Raw genomic sequence first — 24,392 nt, 5'->3', positions numbered from 1 at the left:
ACATCCAGATGAAAAGGGCCTTGCCCAACAACACTACTGCGTACATAATTTGTAAGGGCGGCTCCAGATGGTTTGTAGGGGCGATTTTGGCAGCCGCCCCTACGGCGTCGTTGCTACAAATCGTATTTGTAGGGGCGGCTCAAGATTTGTAGGGGCGGCTGATTTTCAGAAATCACGATCCTGGGTCCAAAAAATAGCAATTTTTTTAATCTGGGGAGGCCCCCATTGGGTCCAAAAAATAGCAAAAATCACGTGCTTCACAGTCCTCCCGCACGTACCCTCCACCACTACACCTCACACTAACTTATGTCCACATTGGATTTTGGTTCCCACATATTATCATAAACCAAATATAAATTGATTGTTCGAGACCCTAAACGAATTCAAATAAAAATGTTGTCCACTCCAAATTTTATAACTTTTCGATATCTACAACTTTCATTTTAGTAGTTTCTCCATCCGAGGTCATTTACAAAATTTGAATTTCAAATTTTAGAAATTCAAGCGTAGTTTTCCATGATAAAATGATTTCAAATGAAAAGTTGTCAACTACAAAGTTTCATAACTTTTCGAGATCTACAACTTTCGTTTTTGCTATTTGTCCATCCGAGGTCGTTTAAAATATTCAAATTTCAAAATTTTGAAAATTCAAACGTAGTTTTTCTTGACAAGATGATTTCAAATCAAAAAGTTGTCAACTACAAAGTTTTATAACTTTTCGAGATATACAACTTTTATTTTGATTGTTTCTCCATCCGAGGTCATTTATAAAATTTGAATTTTAAATTTGAGAAATTCAAACATAGTTTTACATGACAAGATGATTTCAAATGAAAAAGTTGCCAACTACAAAGTTCTATAACTTTATGAGATCTACAACTTTTATTTTGATCATTTGTTCATCAAATATAGTAATACTAACATTGTTCAGAAATTTTACATATCCCTCTCATAGTTTACAAAATTATAAGAGAGATTTATAAATTTTGTAAACAATGTTACTACCACTTATCGGATGAAGAAATGACCAAAATAAAAGTTGTAGATCTTGAAGAGTTCTACAACTTTTATGTTTATGACTTTTGCAGCTGAAATCATTTAATGTCTCAAAATGACGTTTGAAGTTGTCATTTTTTGAAATTCAAAATTCAAATAGATAAAACACAGTCACATGAAAAAGATGGACAAAATAATAGCTCTAAGAACACAATAAATTGATAGAGCATGACTTTAGAAAATTGTAGGAAAAAATCATCAAATTTCAAGTTAGTATGCGAGAGAAAGACCAGTTATAAGTTTTAGCCAGAGATTAAAAAGAGAAATTAGAGTTCTTCAATAATTTCAAAATTAAATTTCAAACAATATTTTAAAGCAGTAAATGATTTCAAATAAAAAAGTTATAAACAACAAAGTTCCATAACTTTTCGAGATCTACAACTTTTATTTTGGTTATTTCTCCATCCGAAGTCGTTTGAAAAAATTTAAATTTTAGTGCTTAATTTTAACTATTCGGCGTCGGTGGCTCAATATTGAGCCGCCTCTACAAATCAGACCATTTGTAGGAACGGTTGATAACACCAGCAGCCCCTACAAATAGATTTGTAGGGGTGGCTTATTTGGGCACCATTTGTAGGGGCGGCTCAATATAGAGCCGCCCCTAAAAAAGGGACGTTGCTACAAATTATATTTTAGCGGTGAAACACTTGAATTTTTTCCTCCAAACTCGCACACCATCTTGAAATGCATGCATGTGTACTCTAGTGAATACCAAATGAAGCAAAATTTACCGCATTTTGTTTCTTGTACATAGAGCATCCGTGGGCGTGACATGGTGCAAGTTATTTGTTTTGTCTGACTTTATGTTTCATGATTAAGTTATTTGATTTGTAGAAATGTTATGAACTATGTTGTGATCGACTATCATTAATTTTGGACCAAAATTTTGTTTGATTTTAAATTTGAATACTAAGATTTTCATTTATAGTTTTATGTATAGTGCTTTATATTGTTATAGTTTAAATAAATTGTTATATAATGTGATGATCTCAAATACATATGCATATAATGTACGACAAAATAGAGGAAATTGAGAGTAAAGCCCTGTTTTGAGGGCTTCTACTAGAGTGTAGCTCAGAAAACAAGGGCCTCAAATATCGAGTAGGGATCCTATTTTGAGGCTACGAGTTACTTTGCGGTACTTTTTCTTGAAATGCTTAGGCGCAAAAATGTAACTCATCTAACCACGTCAAAATAAAACAATGATAATTTGATGACCAATATCGTAAGTTCATTGATTCAAAAAGATACTGCAAGTCCATCGGTGGCCATATTACAAACTCCAAATTCCAACGTTGTTTTGCGAAATCTCAAATTCCCTCATTCATCTCCGTCATGCTAGTAAACTCCAAATTAGTTGTATACTAGGTAGCGTGCTCTTGCGTTGCTACGGGACAACTAAATCTTTTATACTAAAAACACATGGATCGCACGATAAGATAACAATACTGTTAAATTAAATACCGACGTTAAAGTGATATTTAATTCAAAAAGCAAAGTTTATGAATTTAACAGTCACGAAGTGCGCGGCGTCGCAGGCTCACAAACTCTACTTTATAGGCCCTGTTCACTGGTCCGAAACTGGCTGGAAAATACTGTTCTGGCCGAATTATTATGAGAGAAAAACACTGTTCCAGCTGAAAAAAGAAGCCGAACAAGCCGAATATGGGGTAAGCCGAACAAGGCCATAGACCTTTCCGTGATGCGGCTAAGATAATATTTTATATTAGCAGAAAGAAATCTCTGATATTCATTTCTTTCATTGTAATCCATTTATCTGGACAATGTTTGAGGTGAGGGCATGGTTACAGTTTTTAGTAGCTTTACGATATTGTCCGAAGTTATGAGATGATTGATGTCTTGCAATGATCCTTTCATTAATTTAGTTTTCTATCTATATTTAATTGTTTATTCAGTCTATTTTATAGGCACACTGGTAGATAATGGATGACAAAATTCAAGCATCCATAATTTATCTCTTTGACTTTGAGCATGAGTTTTATTTTTATTTTTTAATTGATATATTGTCCTTTTGTTTTTATCGTAGCGTTAGCACGGGCATGTATGAAAAACGAAGATGTCTTTACACTACAGAAAAGCTGCTAAGAAGGCCAAGATTGAGTTTTTCATACATCTTCGTTTTTCATACATGCCCGTGCTAACGCTACGATAAAAACAAAAGGACAATATATCAATTAAAAAATAAAAATAAAACTCATGCTCAAAGTCAAAGAGATAAATTATGGATGCTTGAATTTTGTCATCCATTATCTACCAGTGTGCCTATAAAATAGTCTGAATAAACAATTAAATATAGATAGAAAACTAAATTAATGAAAGGATCATTGCAAGACATCAATCATCTCATAACTTCGGACAATATCGTAAAGCTACTAAAAACTGTAACCATGCCCTCACCTCAAACATTGTCCAGATAAATGGATTACAATGAAAGAAATGAATATCAGAGATTTCTTTCTGCTAATATAAAATATTATCTTAGCCGCATCACGGAAAGGTCTATGGCCTTGTTCGGCTTACCCCATATTCGGCTTGTTCGGCTTCTTTTTTCAGCTGGAACAGTGTTTTTCTCTCATAATAATTCGGCCAGAACAGTATTTTCCAGCCAGTTTCGGACCAGTGAACAGGGCCTATAAAGTAGAGTTTGTGAGCCTGCGACGCCGCGCACTTCGTGACTGTTAAATTCATAAACTTTGCTTTTTGAATTAAATGTCACTTTAACGTTGGTATTTAATTTTTACAGTATTGTTATCTTATCGTGCAATCCGTGTATTTTTAGTATAAATTGTTAGTTATTTCGTAACAACGTAGGGCACGCTACCTAGTATAAATATAAAGAATAAAAAAGACAACAAGAAAGATTGGCATTAGACCAATTCATTTTGATTTTTTACAAACACATCTGAAAGTTAACATGTGGGTTGTGGGCTGTGGGCATCAAATCAAAACAACAAAAACATGGATTCGACCTTAAGTAGCATTTATCCTCTTTTTTTTTAAAAAAGGTACTGCAGAGTTACATGATTGTCAATCTTATCAGCACCATCAATTTTTAGCAATCGTAGAACTCAACCAAGACACCTATTGAAGTGCTACATCCCTAGCTCGCAACCCAATTAAGAGTAAGTTCTCGCAAGGCTAGCTCCTCAGCCATTATTAAACTGCATGAAGGGCTCCGAAATGAAGACAACTATTTGAAAAAAAGAGTAAATGATTATTGTTTCCTTCTCTGCATGATTGTTTTCTTCCATGCATGATTATTGTTTCCTTCCATGTATGATTATTGTTTCCTTCTATGCATGATTGTTTCCTTCCATACATGATTATTGTTTTCTTCCATGCATGATTATTGTTTTCTTCCGTGCACGATTGTTTTCTTACATACATGATTATTGTTTCCTTGTATGCATGTGTCCTCAGGTGATCGATTTGTTTCCTTCAAAACAGGCAGGGATCACAAGAATGACAGTTTCTTTTTCTATCGCGTAGGATATCGTATAGGGTGCTCAGACGGACGAACCAAAATAAATATCGTACTAAAAAGATGTGTTATTTTTAGCTGTAGGGAAGAGATATACGCGGTTGAAAGGGTCGAGATAGCGACTAGAGGGGGGTGAATAGTCCTTTTTGAAACTTAATCACGTTGGCTAACCGAAACAAGTGCGGAATTAAAACTATCGGTCTAGCCAAGACTACACCCCTCTATATATGTTCACTAACACCTTGCAAAGATACTAATTATGCAACTAAGGTGCTGGGCTAGCTAGAGCTCTCCTAAACAATTCTAGGAGCAAGGTCACACAAACCTATGCCACTAGTACTTTAAGCAACAAGGGAGCTCTTACACATGCAAGTAAGCAAAAGCACAAAGCCAACTAAGCTCACTAGCAATGCTCAATAACAAGGCAACCAATGCCAAATTAGAGGGCGCAATTACTTAGCTACACAAACTAAGCAATGTGACTAACAAGGTTACACAAACCAAATTAGCCACGCAAGGGAGCTACTTCTATGCTACACAAGCAAGAAGGTAATTAGCAAGCTACACAAGCTATCTAATTACAAGAGCAACTACACAAGCTTAATATGTATAAAAGTAATTGCAAGCTTGTGTAATGGGGATGCAAACCAACGGGAAGAACAAGGTTGACACGATGATTTTTCTCTCGAGGTTCACGTGTTTGCCAACACGCTAGTCCCCGTTGTGTCGACCGCTCACTTGGTGGTTCGGCGGCTAATTAGCATCACCCGCTAAGCCCCCACGTCGGGCACCACAAGAACCTACCCCTTGAGTGAGGGTAGCTCAATGACACGCTTTACTAGAGTTGCTCTTCGCGGCTCCCGTGGGGCGAGCACAATGCCCCTCACAAGCACTTCTCCGGAGCGCCGCACAAGCTTCTTGCGGGCTTCCACGGAGACCACCACCAAGCCGTCTAGGAGGTGGCAACCTCCAAGAGTAACAAGCACCACCGGCTTGCAACTCGATCACCTAGTGCCACTCAATGCAACCTCACAATGCAATCGCACTAGAATCGCTCACTCATACAATCGGATGATCACTATCAAGTATGTGTGAGATGGAGGGCTCCCAAGCACTCTCAAGCATGGACACAAAGTCCCCCAAGGTGCTCAGCCCCAGCCATGGCCGAAGGCCACTTCTATTTATAGCCCCAAGGGCTAAACTAGCCGTTATCCCTTCACTGGGCAAAAATCGGGCCGACCGGACGCTCCGGTCGTGTTGACCGGACGTTGGACCTCAGCGTCCAGTCGCCCGCAGACGGCCACGTGTCCCGATTCCAACGGTCACTTGACCTGACCGGACGCAGCAGCTTCAACTGACCGGACGCTGGACCTCAGTGTCCGGTCATTTCCAGTAAGCTCCCCGAGGCGTATTTCTTCGACGGGACGCGTCCGGTCCACCTTGATCGGACACAGACCAGCGTCCGGTGCAATACCCTCGGTACTGTGTAGACCCGTCAGTTTGACCGGACGCACGCTGCCAGGGTCCGGTGCTTTTAGACCCAACGTCCGGTCAGTTGACCGATGCCAGCGTCTTTGCGATCAACTCGTTTTCACTTCTAACTTCTTCACCCTTGCTCCAATGTGCCAACCACAAGAACTTGCATCCGGCGCAATAGAAAATAGGCATTCCATTTTCCCGAAAGCGCCGAATCCTGCCTCGCAAGCTCGTCGGGAGGGAGAGAGGGACCCAAACCCATCTCAACCCTGCAAACACCACCTCCTTTGAAGATGTGCCAACACCACCAAGTGTACACCACCATGTGTATGTGTGTTAGCATTTTCACAATCATTTCCCAAAGGATGTTAGCCACTCAACTTGCCACGTCACTCGATCCTAGCGACAATGCAAAGTTAGATCACTCGAGTGGCACTAGATGACCGATATGCAAACAAGTTTGCCCCTCTTGATAGTACGGCCATCTATCCTAAACCCGGTCATAAACTTCTCTACACACCTATGACCGGTGAAATGAAATGCCCTAGGTTATACCTTTGCCTTGCGCATTCCATTCCCTCTCCTCCAATGTCGATGCAACACATGCACCAACACGATCAACAATGATATGATCTACTTCATATCATCACGTGATCATATTGGTTCATCGATCTTGACTTCACTTGCTCTTCACCGTTGCTATCGTCCATTGGCGCCAAGTCTTGCTCAAGCTTCACCGCCACGCGGTCCATCACTCCAAAGCCTTCGACTTGCCCTTCACGCTTGCAACCGGTCCATCAAGCCAAGTCTTGTCTTGATCTTCTCCACCTTGATCACATGACTCAATGTCATGTCTCATGTGTAATGAGCTCCTTCATCATCACATGTGTGAGCTTTGCAACATCTCCAAGCCATTTTCACCTTCATGGCATATGTTGCTCAAACACATGTACCTGTGGACTAATCACCTGTGTATCTCACATAAACACAATTAGTCCACCTAGGTTGTCACTCAATTACCAAAACCAAACAAGGACCTTTCAGCGATGGTTTTCGTCCTACTCCTGCCGCCCTTTTCGTCCATCGCCCTCGTCCCCTTCCTCCATTCCCACGCAGTCCAGAAAGCGAAAAAAAATCTAGCCTCCGCCTCCGGCCCCCGTCCCCAAATCGCCCCCAACCACACCACAGAGAGAGAGAGAGGAAAGGTCGATAAAGGAGGCGGCGGGACGGCTCGGCGGGATGAAGGAGGCGGCTCCGCGGAGCCGCAACCAGCGCAACGAGGGCGGGGTCATTGCTCTGTTGGCAGCCCGACGAGGGCAGGACGATGGAGCCGGCGGTGCGGCTAGCCCGACGAGGACGGTATGAAGGATGCGGCGGCGAGGTGAAGCCTCTCCGATCCATCTCCTCTGCTATCCGTCTCCGCACCTAGAAAGTCTCCATGGGACCACATCAAGGTGTGAGCATTTCTAGAATCCGTACCTTCATAGGTTCGCACACAAGCTGTTCGACAGAATGCTTAATGTGCTTATTCATCACGGCTGAGGCCTGAGGGGCTGTGACTTTTGGTTAGGTAGTACTAGTAACAAGCCAACCGCTTTTGATTCCATATCCCATAGGCATCATTTAGTTTTCTCCCAAACATTTATGTACTGTTACTTGCAAGAAATTCGTGCTGTAATGTTCTCTTCAATGGTACAGGCTGAAATATTTTCCCATGGATCTTGTCTCTACAGAATTCATATACGCACTTAAGTGTAAGAATCACTTGAAATTTTCTGCATTTCTATCTTGATCTTGTAGTTGTTTCTAAGTGCATGATATTCTATCTTATATCTCAGTGATTTGCAGTCCACCATACCATTTGAAAATTTAGAATGGTGTGGTTGGCATCAATGCTTAGTGTAGCTTTGTATGATCGAACTGTTGTTAAATATAATTTGTTAAGCTTGTGTTACTTCAACTGTTATCATTGGCTGGTATTAACCCTCTTTGATGTGCCAATTTTTCAAATATTTTTAAGACCTTTGTAACCATTTACTTGTATACTACTCAAGGAAATTTATTACTCAGTTAACATTTTGCTTTCAACGCACTTTAAATCTCCTGTTGGGTGCCTTTTTCACCCAGGGATCCTTTGAAGGACCGGAAACGGCGACCAGAGGGGGGGGTGAATGGGAGCCTCAAATTTCTTTCGAAATCTTCGACCACTGTCCCAACATCAATCCCCAAAAAGCATACACAAAAGACTTGATGACCACGACCCTAGAGAAGGGTGGATGCTCCCTCAGAACACAGCGGGTCACCACAAAGCAAACGGAACACAGATCGGAGCCCAAACGAGCAAAGAACAGCACTGCCCCTGCAAATATCGGACACGTCCGGTATTATGTCGGACACGTCCGGTATTTTCGGACACGTCCAGTATGATCTCGGACACGTCAGGTATTTTCAGCAGCAAGCTGACCAAAAGAGAAAAATCCAAAACCCCGTCAAACGGTGTCCAAAAATCATGAAATTTTAACCATAGCTCTTTAGACACCAAGGGAAGATCTCCACCAAATTTCAGCTCAAAACTCCAAAGTGAGAAATATCGGACACGTCCTAGATCATATCGGACGCGTCCGGTATGAGCGAGCAGTTTCTCGGGAAAAATCAAATCAAGCCATAACTTGATCAAATCAACTCCAAATGACTTGAAACTTTGCACAAGGGTTCACAAGTGAGTAAAAAGGCAACCTCTAAAGGATCATGGCCCGAGACAAACTCTAGCTCCGTGAATCGAAGGAATTGAAGAATCCCCCAAAAAATAGGTCAAGAACTAAAATTGCCCAGATCTGCGATCTCGTGAGGAATTAGTGGATTTCCTTCGGTGGAAAGCTTCTACTCATGTCATTGATCGATCCAAGGCAACAAGAATGAACCAAAACCATCCCAAAACGAAGAAACGAGAGGGAAAACAAGAGGGGACAAAAGGAGCTCGTGAAGAACACCAAAATCACATCAAGAACACAACTAAATCATGAATCCTGGAGGGCATACGGTGGTTACGGCCACTGATTCCTTCAAAACCAAGTCACAATTTGAGTTGTGGACCTCTCTCATACATGGAAGCAAACTAGAGGAAGAAACCCTAAAGGAGAAAATGAAAACTGGAGGAGGTGAGGGAGATGGGGGCTCCCTCATCCTATTTAACAGGGCTATTACACATTCCCAGTTTTGCCCCTGGATACAAATGAGTTGAACCGCTAAGCCCAAGGGCGTTGTTGTCCAACCCGGTGTAATCTTGATCCGACGACCACCGCGCCTTCTCACCGGTAGCTTTGCTTCGACGCGAACTCCCCGATGCCGCCACGTGTCGTCCGTCCCTCCTCGGAACCTCCGCCCGGGTTTTGAGGCCCAAACCCGTAAACCGTCCGCGGGTAGCGTACTCCATACGCGTCCCCCGCCATCCGACGCGTGTCACCGCCATCCTCGACCGGCCGGCCCACCAAGTCCTCCTGAGCCTCACTCGACTCGCGCGTCCGCCGTCTTGACCCGGTCAACACCGTCACTCCATGTCTTCTTGCACTTGTCGATGTCCCAAGTGTCAGCCACCGCGGCTAGTCACCCGGCCTCTGGGTCCCTCGGTCCAAGCCTCACGTCCGTCCTTCACCGCTCCCGGTCTGTCGGCACGGCACATCCTCCTTGACCTTCACCTCGCCGTCGACCACCGCATCCGAGCTCCACACCTACACAACACACGCCAAAAGACATGTCGCACACATAGCTTTCGCCATGGTAAGGTTAGTCACCACTCAACCCACTTCGTGGATCACATTGACAATCACTCATCACAAAACGAACACACAAGGGTACTTGTCAACCTTGTGTTCGCAATCTCCCCCTTGATGAGTGCATTGTCAACACCAATACACGAACAGCTTGAGCAAAAGAAAAAGAAGAAGAAGAGAAAAGAAAGAACTCACCCAAACAACCAAAAGCCAAGAAAAGCCAAGAACCGGGTCATTTGAAAATGAGCAAAACTTGGTCCCCAAAGACATGGGCAACGGCTCGACGCAACCAAGTAAAACAAAACTAGCCCTCAAGAAGAGGCAACGGGCTCAACGCCACTAGCAAAGCTCGAAAAGCCGAAAAACTGCTAGACCCTCCAGAAGAGGCAAAGGCTCAACACATCTAGCAAAACACCTCAAATGCAAAACTGCTAGACCCTCCAGAAGAGGCAAAGGCTCAACACATCTAGCAAAACACCTCAAATGCAACTCCCCCTGAACAAGTGCAATCTCTCTCAAATGAATGCATATCTCTCAACTTTAGGTGAATCTCTCTCAAATGAATGCATATCTCTTAACTTTAAGTGACATTGTGAGTGTGGAAACTTCTCCCCCTTGTTGACATATGCACTTATCAAGCTAGAGCCCAAGAATTGCAACTCCCCCTCAAAACAAGCTAGGAATGCAGAAATGCGCGAATGCAGAAGCTTCAAGATTATAGCAAGTAGATTGAAAGAATGCTCTAGTGGATGCTATCATGTATATATAGCAACACATACAAGTGCTAGCAAATGCTCAAGGTGACCAAATGAAACGAAATATGGCATTTAAGCAAGTTTGATCAAGTTTGAGCAATTTTAAAAGAGGGTTCACCACCAAAGGAGCACATAGCAAAAATAGACAGGAGATCGACCTTGTGCTACACATGTATGCAAAGTGAACTACCCCAAACAAAGTTCACACATCATGTCATGAGACAAACTTGTGGTTTGATCAAATTTTAGACACCAATTGAAATTTATCGGAGTTATGCAGCTTATTACCAAAGTTTGTCAGACAAGTGTGTGCGGGAGGTTATCTGTGCCATCAAAACCTAACTTAGCGACCATGTCAAGCCTATGCCAAAGGTAATCAGAAGCTTAAGACAATGATCTCGGTATCCATTACAGAGCTCAAGTTCACCAATGAGTGCAATTTGGAGCTGTCTCGATACTTTGACATAGGATAGTACAGACCCATCCCGATCTTTTCAAATCACTTAGTTTGATTTTCAAGTTTTCGCACAAATTCAAGTTTCTCAAGCAAGTGTGTAACTCAAGGTATGAGCCGTAGCAACTAAGCATATATATGAAGCAAGAAGAAGATCTTGACACATTCTACACATGCTAGTGCCACAAGTAGTGGTGAACACATTTCATGTTTCAATAAGTTTTAATCAAGTTCACAGTTTGGAAAACAAGCTTAGCTCATAACATGTATCAATTGATCAAAAGGAGCCTAAGCCAAAAGCACATCATTGTATATCCATAACATCCCCAACAAGAGCATAGTGTCAATCTAGCTACTATAAGGATGAAGCTCAGGATGCAATATGATACATGATGATATGATATGCAAGAATGATATAAAAACAAAAACAAAGGCTAAACTACAAAGAAAAGCAAAACTAGAATACAACAACCAAAGTTCCCCTCCTCTAAAAAGGGAAACAAACTCCAAGCTCCCCTCGCAAGCGAGCAAACTGGGCTTGGTCAAGTGGTTTGGTGAAGATATCTGCGAGCTGGTTTTGGGTATCAATGTGGTGCAGATCGATATCACCTTTCTCATAGTGGTCACGCAAGAAGTGAAAGCGAACTTCTATGTGCTTTGTCTTTGAGTGAAGGACTAGGTTTTTGGCTACACTTATGGCACTAGTGCTATCACAAAACAAAGGCACTCGCCTAAACTCTAACCCAAAGTCTCTTAGAGTAGCTATCATCCAAAGCAACTGGGAACAACAAGCAGCAGCAGCAACATACTCAGCTTCTGTGGTGGATTGGGTGACGCTAGACTGCTTGCGAGAAGACCAAGACACAAGAGAAGATCCAAGAAACTGACAAGTCCCCGAAGTGGACTTCCTCTCAACACGACAACCAGCATAATCCGCATCAGAATACCCGCAAAGAGAAAGAGAGGAGGAGGCTGAAAACCAAAGACCAAACTCGGGTGTGAAACGAAGGTACCTGAGGATCCGCTTGATGGCTTGACGATGAGACATGCGCGGCGAAGACTGAAAGCACGCGCACAAGAAGACTGCGAACTGGATGTCCGGTCTCGTCGTCGTTAGGTACAGCAGGGACCCGATCATGCTTCGGTATTCCTTCTGGTCCACGGCTTCTCCCTCCTTGTCCTCATCCAGGGCCGTCGTGGTTGACATGGGCGTCGAAAGAGGCTTGGCCTCACCCATATCAAATTTCTTGAGCACGTCCTTGGTGTACTTGCCTTGGTGCACGAACGTCCCCTCACGAGTTTGCTTGATTTGCAGCCTGAGGAAGAAAGTCAATTCACCCATCATGCTCATCTCAAATTCCCTACTCATAGTATCTGAAAACTTGGCAACAAGAGCATGAGAAGAGCCACCAAAGATTATATCATCCATGTATATCTGAACCAAAAGGATATCTGTGCCTTGCTTGAGGAGGAACAAAGTCTTATCTACGGAACCCATCCTAAAACCCTTATCAAGCAAGAAAGCTTTTAAACGCTCATACTAGGCTCTCGAGGCTTGTTTCAAACCATACAAGGCTTTGTGGAGTTTAAAAACATGGTTGGGGTACTTTGGATTTTCAAAGCCAGGGGGTTGCCTCACATAAACCTCTTCCTCTATGTACCCATTCAAGAAAGCACTCTTTACATCCATCTGATATAGCTTGAACCCTTTCGAAGCTGCAAATGCTAAAAGAATCCTAATGGCTTCTAGACGAGCAACAGGAGCAAAGGTTTCTTCATAGTCTATTCCCTCTTTTTGGCAAAAACCCTGAGCCACTAATCTCGCCTTGTTTCTCACCACCACCCCATCCTCACTCTGCTTGTTCTTGTAAACCCACTTTGTACCTATGGGGTGGCACTCTGGTGGAGGTGGAACTAAAACCCACACTTGGTTCCGCTCAAAGTTCTCTAACTCCTCATGCATAGCATTAACCCAATCGGCATTAGATAGTGCGTGTCCAATATCTCGAGGCTCAAAAGAAGCTATGAAAGCAGAATGAGCGAAATGGGAAATATGATAAGACTTGGAATGCGTTACCCTTTCATCGATGTCGCCGATCATGGTCTGAGGAGGATGGCGTTGCTGGATATGTCGAGGTGCACCCAAAGATGAAGTCGCCTCCCCCTCATCCACAACTGGGGCCTCCTCAGTTGATTGAGGAAGCGGCTTGCACGGACCCCATGAAGTAGAGGTGGAGGGCTCGGGGCCGTGAGCCAAAGTGGTCGAAGCTGGCTCGATCGGGGTAGCTGGTTGAGATGGCTTGGGATCATCCCAATCGACGTCATCGTCATCCTCAACAAAAATGCTGTCACCCATCTCTTCATCACCTGCACGTTCAAAGACCGAAATAGAAGAGGGCATGGTTTCATCGAAGGTGACTTCACAAGTCTCCACGACACGGTTAGTCTCAAGATTAAGCACACGGTACGCATGTGAATGAGAAGCGTAACCGAGGAATATACTATCCGAAGATCTAGATTCAAACTTGTCAAGATTACCTTGCTTAAGAATGAAGCACCTACAACCGAAGACTCGAAAATGACTCACCTTGGGTGGACGCCCAAACCGCAACTCGTAGGATGTCTTCTTTAAGAAAGCACGAAGAAAAATGCGGTTTGAAACATGGCAGGCGGTGTTGATGGCTTCAGCCCGGTAACGCCTAGGAGTCCTATGCTCATCGAGCATCGTCCTGGCCATTTCAACCAAAGTCCGATTTTTGCGCTCAACAACACCATTCTGCTGAGGGACATAGGGCGAAGAAAACTGATGTTCAAGACCCAATGAAGCACAGAAGGTGTCAAACTGAGAGTTTTTGAACTCAGTGCCATTGTCACTGCGGATAGCTCGTATGGCATTCTTTGGTAACTCAGTTTGCAACCTCAAGATCAAGTCACGAGCATGAGAAAACGCTTCGTCCTTGCCCTCCATGAAAAACACCCAAGAATAGCGAGAAAAATCATCCACGATCACAAGAATGTACCACTTCCCTCCCTCTGACCGAACCCGAGCCGGACCAACAGTGTCCATATGGAGTAGCTCACCGGGTCTCGTGGTCATGACCTGAGTCACTGGAGGATGGGAAGCATCCACCATCTTTCCGTGGCGACAGGGATGGCATACCAGATCCTTCTCAAACTTAAGTTTGGGCAATCCTCGGATCATGTCAAGAGAACTCAACCTCACTAGGAGATCAAAGCTCAAGTGACCAAGTCTCCTATGCCACTTCCACAAATCAGAAGAAGATTCGGCAACCAAACAGCGAGAAGAACCGAAAGACTGAGAGAAATTAGCTCTGAAAACTCGACCAAAAGGAACGATCTGACAAACTAGATGTCCCTGAGAATTGAGCACACGAGAAAGTCCAGTCTTAAAGCGCACCTCAAACCCATCTTGAAGGAGTTGCGAAACAGAGAGCAAATTGAAATGCAGGCTTAAAACCAAAGCAACGTCCTTCAAGATAAAAGACTCATTGACCCGAATGGTCCCACGAGACAGCACCTTACCTTTGCTATTGTCCCCAAATGTGATGTACTCCTTGTATTGCATGGGGTCGAGGCTAGAGAACCATTTGGAACTTCCAGTCATGTGGCGCGAACAGCCGGAATCAACAAGCCATGTGTTCTCTAGGCCTTCGCTCTGCATCAATAGAAAGACAGGGGGTGAGCAAATGGCACAACACTAGGTTAGTGAAATGAGGAGAATACCAGTGTTGAGTCATTTGCCCTGGAAAAGTGTTAGGAAAAACACCATACATGCCATGTCCCATTGGAGAGAAGCGATCACCACGTGGGGGAAAACGTGGTCCGCTAGGAGTGTGGGACTGAAAGCCACCGTCGCGAGGTCTAGAGTCATATAGATCATGACTTGGGCCACGCCGGGCACGACCACCACGTGGTCTCGCCACCTAAGGCCTAGCACCTTGAGGCATTGCACCTCTAGGCCTAACACTGTGCCTCTGAACAGGCGGTACATGTACGCCATGGGGAGGACGGTACATGTTCCGGTTGTTCAACTCGTACTCGCGCCGCTCATCTCTCTTCCTCCTAAAGCAAAACTCAGCCAAATGACCATCTCTATGGCAATAGTCATAGTGGTACCTCACCTCTCTCTTGGATGGTGGTTGACTCACTCTCTTGTGGATGTGGTTCACTCTCTGAGGCTTTTTGGCTTTAGGAAGGGGTGCACTAGAGATGTTAGGTAGAGTATCGAGTGAGTTCCAAAAGTGGTTCGATTTGGGAACCCAAACTTGCTTGGATGGTGGAGCTTTTGGTGGTTCTTCAAACACACCATATTTGATCATAGGCTTGGTAGACTCTGGTGGAGGGATCTTGATCAATTTGGGAGTGTTGGTGGGTTTCTCACTTGGGTTCAAACCACTATGTTCACCAACCTTGCCATAGACATGCTCACCCTTCCCACCTATAGCAAAGCCTACTCCCGATGAGTCAGTTCCCCATCTGAACTGGCTCACCATCATGCCCAACTGAGGCTCACTGCACGACACCCAGCTCAAGATGGACCGAAGTTGTGTGTTTTCTTCCTCGGTTCCCATCTTATCGTGCCTGCAGGACTCAAGCTCCAACACCAAAGCTTCACATCGAACACATGTAGTGGTGGTGCTATCTAAGTTGGCCTTCTCAAACTCAGCAAGTTTGGCAACCTTCTCTACCAACTCAGATTGCAAGCCTAAGCAAGACTTGCATGCACCGAGCAACCCAGAACGAGACTTCAGCTCATCACATTCATCAAGCAAAACAACATACTTGGATTGCAATTCAGAGAGGTTAGACATGTGTATAGCGCACTCATCGCACTCCTCCTCCTCTGACACCACTACACCACTCTTGGCAAGCTCCAACTCCTTCAAAGCAACCTCTAGCTGGTCCTTAAACTCTTTTCTCTCGCGGGCAGCACGCTTAAGCAACTTATCTTGACTCATCAATGTATCATTCATAGTATCAAGCTCAAGCATAAGTGAGTCAAGTGTGGGCGGTACCTCATTTTCGTCGTCGTCGACGTCGACGTCCTTTTTGAGCTTTGCTCCACCGTCAACCGCCATAGTGCAAAACCCACCACAGTTTGCACCGGCGACAAAGCAGAGACCGTTGAGCTTGTCCTCGCGCTTCTTCTCGGACTCATCGTCGGTCGAGGGAGAAGAAGAGTGATCATCATCGGAGTCGTCGTCGAGGTCGCTGAGGGAGGCGAGGAAGGCGCGTTCTTGAGCTTTGGCCTTCCTACGGTACGCCTTCTTGATCGCCTCCTTGTCGAAGCCACCCTTGGCCTTGTGCTTGCCGGAGGTGTAGTCGCGCTTATCCTTGCGCTTGCTGGAGTCGTACTTGTTGGTGAAGGGCTTCTTCTTGGGGCAGTGCATGACAAAGTGGTCCGGATCTCCACATCCATAGCATCCCTCCTTCGGGCCACCACTGCGTCGGCGGTTCAAACGGTTGTTGTGAAACCGAGAGAACCGACTGATGACGAGTGCCAACTCATCATCCCCAAGAGACTCCAGCTGCTCCTCTGTGACTGACATCAAGCACGACAAAGAGAAAGAAGCTTGTGAAGGGTTAGTCAATGAACTTGAACCACTACCTGAGACCAAAGCCATGGTTGGTGCAGAAGGATTCTTGAGCTTGGCTTGGGTTTGGTAGTCGATCTCTGTGGACTTGAGCTTGCTGAAAAGCTCATCGACGATGAGGGTGTCGTAGTTGGCTGACTCGATGATCGCCGACACCTTCACATCCCATACCTTTCGATCAAGGGCATAGAGAAGCTTGAGCGCCCTCTCATGATCACTATAAGGTAGGTTGGCCTTGTTCGCTTTCATTTTGTTGACGATAGTCTGAAAGCGGGAAAACATGGCATCGATGGGCTCGCCATCAAGCTAAGAGAAATTCTCGTACTCGCGCTTGTACGTCTCGTAGATTCTGGTCTTGACCTGTGCGGTCCCCTTGTGATAGCTCTGAAGCCTCACCCAGATCTCTCGAGTTGTAGTACAATCGGAGACACGCTCGAACTCAGAAAGCGAAAGACTCGAGAAAAGCACACTGTGAGTTTTGCTATTTGCGTTGTGCCGATCCTTGTGATCCTGGGTGGTACGGGCCGCAACAGGGAGCACAACGTAAGTAGCATCCTCGCAAATTTCCCAGATGAGCCAATCAATCCCCTGGAGATGCGCAGACATGCGGATCTTCCAATAAGGATAGTTGGACCCATCAAAGTGCGGTGGTTTGCCAGAACCACGCTCCATGTCGCCTTCGTGGATCACGGACCGATTAAGGTGGAATGATCCTTAACCGGCTCTGATACCAATTGAAGGACCGGAAACGGCGACCAGAGGAGGGGTGAATGGGAGCCTCAAATTTCTTTCGAAATCTTCGACCACTGTCCCAACATCAATCCCCAAAAAGCATACACGAAAGACTTGATGGCCACGACCCTAGAGAAGGGTGGATGCTCCCTCAGAACACAGCGGGTCATCACAAAGCAAACGGAACACAGATCGGAGCCCAAACGAGCAAAGAACAGCACTGCCCCTGCAAATATCGGACATGTCCGGTATTATGTCAGACACGTCCGGTATTTTCGGACACGTCCGGTATGATCTCAGACACGTCAGGTATTTTCAGCAGCAAGCTGACCAAAAGAGAAAAACCCAAAACCCCGTCAAACGGTGTCCAAAAATCATGAAATTTTAACCATAGCTCTTTAGACACCAAGGGAAGATCTCCACCAAATTTCAGCTCAAAACTCCAAAGTGAGAAATATCGGACACGTCCTAGATCATATCGGACACGTCCGGTATGAGCGAGCAGTTTCTCGGGAAAAATCAAATCAAGCCATAACTTGATCAAATCAACTCCAAATGACTTGAAACTTTGCACAAGGGTTCACAAGCGAGTAGAAAGGCAACCTCTAAAGGATCATGGCCCGAGACAAACTCTAGCTCCGTGAATCGAAGGAATTGAAGAATCCCCAAAAAATAGGTCAAGAACTAAAATTACCCGGATCTGCGATCTCGTGAGGAATTAGTGGATTTCCTTCGGTGGAAAGCTTCTACTCATGTCATTGATCGATCCAAGGCAACAAGAACGAACCAAAACCATCCCAAAACGAAGAAACGAGAGGGAAAACAAGAGGGGACAAAAGGAGCTCGTGAAGAACACCAAAATCACATCAAGAACACAACTAAATCATGAATCCCGGAGGGCATACGGTGGTTACGGCCACCGATTCCTTCAAAACCAAGTCACAATTTGAGTTGTGGACCTCTCTCATACATGGAAGCAAACTAGAGGAAGAAACCCTAAAGGAGAAAATGAAAACTGGAGGAGGTGAGGGAGATGGGGGCTCCCTCATCCTATTTAACAGGGCTATTACACATTCCCAGTTTTGCCCCTGGATACAAATGAGTTGAACCGCTAAGCCCAAGGGCGTTGTTGTCCAACCCGGTGTAATCTTGATCCGACGACCACCGCGCCTTCTCACCGGTAGCTTTGCTTCGACGCGAACTCCCCGATGCCGCCACGTGCTGTCCGTCCCTCCTCGGAACCTCCGTCCAGGTTTTGAGGCCCAAACCCATAAACCGTCCGCGGGTAGCGTACTCCATACGCGTCCCCCGCCATCCGACGCGTGTCACTGCCGTCCTCGACCGGCCGGCCCGCCAAGTCCTCCTGAGCCTCACTCGACTCGCGCGTCCGCCGTCTTGACCCGGTCAACACCGTCACTCCATGTCTTCTTGCACTTGTCGATGTCCCAAGTGTCAGCCACCGCGGCTAGTCACCCGGCCTCTAGGTCCCTCGGTCCAAGCCTCACGTCCGTCCTTCACCGCTCCCGGTCTATCGGCACGGCACGTCCTCCTAGACCTTCACCTCGCCGTCGACCACCGCATCCGAGCTCCACACCTGCACAACACAAGCCAAAAGACATGTCGCACACATAGCTTTCGCCATGGTAAGGTTAGACACCACTCAACCCACTTCGTGGATCACATTGACAATCACTCATCACAAAACAAACACACCAGGATACTTGTCAATCTTGTGTTCGCATCCTTGCAACTTAAGTTGATGGATGAAATGATTTACCAATCTGCCCAATGTTCCAAACAGCATGCCATGGTCACAGTGATGCACATGTGAAGTGATTGCGATTTGTGAGATGGTATATTATTTCATTATTGTATTTTCTATATTTCATTCTTAACAAGATGCTAAAATGCCATCCATGTTGCACTTGGGCCTAGCATTGCTGGTAATTAATCTTGAGTTCTTGACTAGCGGCAGTGTATTCTGTAGACCTAATGGCTGGCAGTGTATCATAGCTGGTGGTGACTGTGCCAGCATTGAGTTCAACTTCATGTATTCTGTAGACCTATTGCTGGCGTTGAACCTAGGGAAGGACAAGTCAACTGCAATTAGACTACTCTTCCCTTAAGATGTCTGTATCCCTCCATGTAGAATATTTCCACTCGGATCACGCCAAGTTTTCACTACCGGACTCCTTGAGTTTGCCGAGTGTCCCAAACACTCGGCAAAAGGCATAAAACACTCGGCGAATTGTTCGCCGAGTGTAACACTCGGCGAATTACACTCGGTAAAAAATGACTCGGCAAAGACGTCTTTGCCAAGTGTTTTTTGTCGGGCACTCGGCAAAGGCTTTGCCGAGTGCCGGACACTCGGCAAAGGGCGGACACTCAGGCAAAGTTGGAACCGAAAAAAAACCCGAAAAAAATGAGAATTTTTACCCAAAAAATTGTAAATTTTTTTTTAATTGATGGAGGCCCCCACCGTTCAGCGCCCATCCATCTCCGGCTTTTTTCACGTAAATTTCACGGCTATGCGGCCGACGGGATTCGAACCCGAGACCTCCTGCTACGCACAAACCTCCTTTACCACTACACCACACTGTCACTTGTGTCTAGATTCCGTTTTAGTTCCCAATATATTATACTAAACCGAGTGTAAATTATTTGTTTGAGGCCCTAAACGAATTCAAATAAAAAAGTTGTGAACTACAAAGTTTCATAACTTTTCGAGATCTACACTTTTAGTTTAGGAAGTTTTTCCATTCGAGGTCGTTTACAAAATTTGAATTTTAAAATTTGGAAATTCAAACGCAATTTTGCATGACAAGATGTTTTCAAATCAAAAAGTTACCAACTACAATGTTTCATAACTTTTCGAGATCTACAGAGTTTATTTTGGTTGTTTTTTCATCCGAGGTCGTTTATAAAATTTGAATTTTAAAATTTTGAAATTCAAACGCAGTTTTGCATGACAAGATATTTTCAAATCAAAAAGTTGCCAACTACAATGTTTTATAACTTTTGGAGATCTACAATTTTTATTTAGGAAGTTTTTCCATCCGAGGTCTTTTGAAAAATTCAAATTTTAAAATTTTCAAATTCAAACGTCGTTTTTTATGACAAAATGATTTCAAATCAAAATGTTGCCAACTACAAAATTTCATAACTTCTCAAGATCTACAAAGTTTATTTTGGTCATTTGTTCATCCGACATAGTGGTAGTAATATTGTTCACAAATCATATATATCTCTCTTCTACTTTCATGAAATTAATATAAGAGATATGAGTGATGTAGATTTTATGAACAACGTTATTGTCGCTTTATCAAATGAAGAAATGACCAAAATAAACTTTGTAGATCTTGAGAAGTTATACAACTTTGTAGTTGAAAAGTTTTTCATTTGAATTCATTTAGGGCCTCAAAAATTGCTTCGAAAAACTGATTTGCCGAGGACCAAAAAAATGCACACGGCAAAATGCCTCTTTGCCGAGTGCCAAAACATAGGCACTCGGCAAAATACGGCTTTGCCAAGTGCCAGAAAAAAGGCACTCGGCAAACTGAGAGTAAATTGCTTGTTTGAGGCCCTAAATGAATTCAAATCAAAAAGTGGTCAACTACAAAGTTTCATAACTTTTTGAGATCTACAATTTTCATTTAGTAAGTTTTTCCATCCGAGATCGTTTGAAAAATTTGAATTTTAAATTTGAGAGATTCAAACGTAGTTTTGCATGATAAGATGATTTCAAATCAAAAAGTTGTCAACTACATAGTTTCATAACTTTTGCAGATCTACAATTTTCATTTAGGAAGTTTTTCCACCCGAGGTCTTTTGAAAAATTCAAATTTTAAAATTTTCAAATTCAAACGTCGTTTTTGCATGACAAGATGATTTCAAATCAAAATGTTGCCAACTACAAAATTTCATAACTTATCAAGATCTACAAAGTTTATTTTGGTCATTTGTTCATCCGACATAGTGGTAGTAACATTGTTCACAAATCTTATATATCTGTCTTCTACTTTCATGAAACTAATATGAGAGATATGAGTGATGTAGATTTTATGAACAACATTATTGTCGCTTTGTCAAATGAAGAAATGACCAAAATAAACTTTGTAGATCTTGAGAAGTTATACAACTTTGTAGTTGAAAAGTTTTTCATTTGAATTCATTTAGGGCCTCAAAAATTGCTTCGAAAAACTGATTTGCCGAGGGCCAAAAAAATGCACACGGCAAAAAGCCTCTTTGCCGAGTGCCAGAAAAAAACACTCGGCAAAGACGTATTTTGCCGTGTGTTTTTGTTTGCCGAGTGTATTTTTCTGGCACTCGGCAAACACGGTCTTTGCCGAGTGCCCGATAAAATACACTCGGCAAAGCCTCCGGCACTCGGCAAATAGCCGGTTTCCGGTAGTGTTTATTGAAAGAATGAAATTGGCCAAGTGAGCTAATCCCTATTGTAAACCTTGATCTTGAATCCTCCACGTCAAGCCGGGATGCAATTGGTGATGGCAAGGTTTCATTTACTGTAGCATCTCCAATATGCACTTAGTGCGACTGTTGTTATCTTGTCCATGACCATCCCTTCCAGCAAAGTTAACAAGGTAATAATTGCTAGACCTGTCGCCGGGTATTCATGCCCACTATCCATTGGAGTCGTCAATGGGCTTATCTGCTACCACGCTAGGTTTATCAAGGTTTATCCATGAGAGTTACTCAAGTCAACACAAGAGGTCAGAACTGGAATTGTACTTTGATGATCCTGCTCATCCTGAAATTGATAATGATGTATTTGACATCATTGCATGGTGGAAGTTGCATGATCCAAAATATCCAACCATTTCTCTAATGGCACGAGACATCCTAAGTGTTCCAGCATATACTGTTGCATTTGAATCGGCGTTTAGCTTAGCAGGGCTGATCATTGATGACAACCGTTGTAGCTTGCTCCCGGAAACTGTTTAGGCTTTAATGTGTACACAGGATCGGTTGAGAAGTGCCATTCCAGGTATACAATTCCTCTGAAATTGTACTATACTGCTTTGCGTTTCCTAAATAAATAATATTGTAATGATTTGGGAACTTGCAATTTTTTTTTTTGATTGAAACAGATGAGTCAAGTATGGCAGCAGAGGTCATATTTCCTACTGCAACTTTGTCACCAACTACAAACCAACAAGGTCAATCAGTTGACGCTTTTCTTGAAAGATTATAAGGTACAGCAACTGAATTATTCTTATCAGACTGCTGTTTGACTTAGCTCTGGGTTGATCTCTGAAAACAGTATTTTGTGTGGGATTCTGTTGCTTAGCATAGCAAAGTGCCAGAGTTACCTTACCTTTTTTTTTTCCTTGTAGAAGAAGTATTTGGTTTGTTGATGAATCTGAATTTAGAAAAAAATTACTTTTACCACTATCTGTTCTTGCTATAATCAAATGTTTTTTTCTGAGATACTTGCTGTAGTTCTCCACACAAGGCCCTTTTTATCTGCTTCTTATACTGTCTCATCCAATATTGCAGATAATTTCAAGGCGTGGAGGGTCGTGCTTTTCTGCTAGATTTTATCTTCAGCTTAAACTGTCCTTGTAAGGGTTGTTGTTCAGGTTGAGAGTTAGCAGGTTAAGCTGTCTATTTGAGAACCCTTTAAAATTCTCCGAGTTTTGGTGTTATGGATCACTTGAAACATTATATGGAGTTTAAGTTAGAACTGAGTTATTTGCCATATTTTGTATGATGATGCGTTAATTGTATATGCTCATTGCATCTTGAGCAATGGTTCTGTGATTTCATGAGCGTATCTCTGGCTCCATGGTCATGTGATGGTGTATTCAAGGGCTGTGGATGTGCGGTATGGAACCTGGCTGTAGCAGTACCTTGATAAAGTAAAATGGATACTCAATTTATCCAATGGATATGGGGAATTGGGTATGAGCAAAAATGAGGAAGGGAACATGCAGGTAAGCAACATACGGGTGTGGGTATGGGCATGTACGGGTGTGCCCATACCCTCCCCAATGACAGGTTTAATAATTGTTGTATTGTGTTTTTAGTTGGTGTAATTTACTCTTTTCCCAACAAATGTACTATTTTTTCTAGTCGAGGTGTTGTTTTTTATTTCATTTTTCATGAACTGTCATTTTTGCTTGAGGTTGACCAAAAAGTTAAAAATTATTGTTTCTAGTTATCTATTATTGCTCTATCAACATTATATGATGTATGCAAATCGAATTGTTATCTTTCACTTTTTGCAATGTGCACCCAAATGTGCTTCCAAGAAAATCAGTTGATCCTTTTTGCCACTTGTCGCCTTTATCCATGCGCATCCAACTATGACACTCATGTGTCTAACAATCAACCTGTTGCAACTTTGATTCAAAGTGTCCAACTATTACCTATGGGCAACATAGAGAATATTGAGCCTAGCAGTGTCAAGATCATGGACGTCTTCAGCGATGGAGCCATGGAGGGATGTTGCCACACACTGGCTTAGTCGTCAGCGACATGTGTGGGCACGCTGATGCTTAGGGGGTGGTGCAACACAGTGGCGCGGGGCTCAGGGGCTTGCGTCGACAATTTTCGTGGGCCTCAAGGCACTTGTGTTCCTTCGATACGTCAACCTTTTCTTGGGCCTCAAGGCACTTGTGGTCCATCAATACGTTTCAGCATCTTGTAATGCAAAACTTTCAATGCAGTAGTGACAATTTACCGCATCAAAACAATCCTAAACCGATGCAACAAAAAATAAATATTGCATCGGAATTTAGCACTATCAATCTGTTGCAATAGTATTTTCTAATTGCACCCATATTCTAAATCGATGCAATACCACCTACATATTGCATAAAAAATCAATAGTAATACAATCAAATTTGCCCGATGTAATAAATTCTACTTATTGCATCTCTTGTTCGAAATCGGTGCGATAGATCATACCTATTGCATCGACATAAATTACTATCGCATCCAATTCCTTCTCGATGCAATAATGACCACCTATTGCATCAGATTTGCAAATTTGATGCAATACGAGCCACC

The 24,392-nt window shown here is 43.4% G+C and overlaps 1 long non-coding RNA gene across 1 annotated transcript; it reads left to right on the top strand.

The window, feature by feature from the left end:
- The first annotated feature begins 22,241 nt into the window (after positions 1–22,241).
- On the top strand, positions 22,242–22,911 carry LOC136475344 (uncharacterized). The gene is made up of 3 exons (XR_010763162.1): positions 22,242–22,365; positions 22,469–22,573; positions 22,878–22,911. It is a non-coding gene; the product is annotated as an uncharacterized lncRNA (long non-coding RNA).
- Positions 22,912–24,392: the final 1,481 nt, after the last annotated feature.

The sequence above is a fragment of the Miscanthus floridulus genome, chromosome 8, assembly GCF_019320115.1.
Source record: "Miscanthus floridulus cultivar M001 chromosome 8, ASM1932011v1, whole genome shotgun sequence".
Taxonomy (NCBI): domain Eukaryota; kingdom Viridiplantae; phylum Streptophyta; class Magnoliopsida; order Poales; family Poaceae; genus Miscanthus; species Miscanthus floridulus.
The sequence above is the reverse complement of the archived record's forward strand: the minus strand, read 5'-3'. Positions and strand labels throughout refer to the sequence as shown.